General features: G+C 53.8%; 1 pseudogene; it reads left to right on the top strand.

The window, feature by feature from the left end:
* Positions 1–1,883: 1,883 nt before the first annotated feature.
* LOC121021552 (uncharacterized) lies at positions 1,884–1,964 on the top strand (annotated as a pseudogene).

The following is a 1,964-nucleotide window of genomic DNA, read 5'->3' as shown; positions in this document are numbered from 1 at the left end:
GCCTCCTGCGTGCCCACCACTTTTAAAAGTGAGCTCTGAACCCAGTGTGGGGGCTTTTACACTCAGGACCCCAAGATCAGGAGCTACGTGCTCTACCGACGGAGCCAGCCAGGCAACCCCTTAAGATGGTGACATTTAAGTACAACCCTGAAGGACGAGAAAGAGCCAGCCATGGGAAGATCTGGGGGAAAGGTGTTTCCGGCTGAAGAAACAGCACATGCAAAGGTCCTGGGGTAGTACCCGGGCAGGCCTGTTGGGGGGAACAGGGAGGAAGCCCATGTGACTGGAGCAGGGGGAGAGAGGGAGGAGGGGAGGGCAGGGAGGGGATGCGGGGATCAGGGAGCCTTGGGGGGTGGCTACGGTGAAGGATTTTGTTTATACTCAATACAGCAGGAAGGTGTTGGGAGCTCAGTGAATGGAGGACTAAAGAGAGCCTCTGTATGTCAGGCACGACGTTAGGCACTAGGGTCACGGGGTAACTAAAACACCCTCCTTGCTTCCAAGAAATTCCCCTCCCAGTGTGTTTTTCTCTCAACGGACCAATCGTCATTTATTCACGGAACAAACATTTAATGAGGGCCTACTACGTGCCATGCTGCTGTGGTACAGCAGCCGTTCCCCCAGGGCACAGGGGACCACGTCTGGGGATGCCTGTGGCTGGAAGGACAGGGGAGCTCCCGGCACGGAGGGGGGGTGGGGCCGGGGAAGCTGTTCAGTCCTTCCCCCTGCCCCAGGCAGTGATCCAGCCCCCACGGCCGGGCGGTGGCATTGGGGGGGAGGGGGATGTCTCTGAATCACCGTCCCCTCTGGTCGCCGGTGCCCTTATCTCCCTAAGCCTCCCAATCTTTCTCACTTCCTCTCTGCCTCTGTAACCACCGTGTTGGCTTTTTTAAGGGCCGTGTTTGGCTTCGCTTGGCTTTAGTGATCCCCAGTCATAATATTTATTCGGCCTCTGCTGTATACGGCGCTTTCCCTACACAGCAGGTGCATGAAGCGGGTGAGGTTCGACTTGTAGCTTCTCCTGCCTCCGCCTCCCTCTCCGGTGCGACCCTCAGGACCTCGGTGCCCTGGAGACAGAGCTCTCCCTCCTCCTCGGACCCAAACCCGCCCGAGGGAGGGGTCTGGCAGCACTCACTCCCCCCTCCCTGCAGATTTAGACCCGGTAGGGCCCCTTCCCAGGATATTTGTATTTAAAAAAAAAAAAATTTTTTTTTATAATTATGGACTTTAGAAGGCGTTTATATGCGCCAATGAAGAGCTATCTGAGCAAGTAAGATAAGGCTGGGCCGGACTCTGACGTGACCTTCCCACAATGGAGTCCGCATGGCTGATGGGGGTCATATCTACCCGGTTTGGGAAATTGGGTGGTTGGACGCGCCTGTCCCTGATGACTCAGCAATTTCGCTCCTGGGGGTTTGTCTGAGAGCGACGCAACCCTGTGTTCGCGGCAAGAAAGGGACGTTCCCGCCAAGACTGGAACGTGAACGTGTGAAGGTCCGTAGCAACTTGACGCAGAGTTGTCCTGGGCGGAAGGCAAGTCAAATGCCCGGGGGTAGGGGAATAAGCAAGCCGGCCGAGCCAAGCGACGTGGGGCTACTCAGCCATAGGAGGGGACGCGGCACGAGTAGGCGCACCAGGGGTGAATCTCGGGGACGTCGAGTCGAGGGACACCGGTCACCAAAGAACGCACGCTGCGCGATTCTACCCATACGACATCCAGAACGGAGGCCAAAGCATCACCGGGAACAGAAAGCAGTTGAACAGCGTTAAACGTTAAAAATTTATTTTTTGTTTTTTTATATTTGTTTATTTTTTTTATTATTTTTTATTTTTTTAAATTTTTTTATTATTATTATTATTTTTTTAAATAAAAGTAAAAATTCGTGCTCGCCTCGTGTACTAAAATCGGAACGATACAGAGAAGATTAGCATGGCCCCTGAGCCAGGATAACACAACCGGTTTT

Source organism: Herpailurus yagouaroundi, unplaced genomic scaffold (assembly GCF_014898765.1).
Source record: "Herpailurus yagouaroundi ecotype Mexico unplaced genomic scaffold, PumYag 295, whole genome shotgun sequence".
Taxonomy (NCBI): Eukaryota; Metazoa; Chordata; class Mammalia; order Carnivora; family Felidae; genus Herpailurus; species Herpailurus yagouaroundi.
Note: the sequence above shows the minus strand (reverse complement) of the source record. Positions and strands in the feature narration are given on the sequence as shown.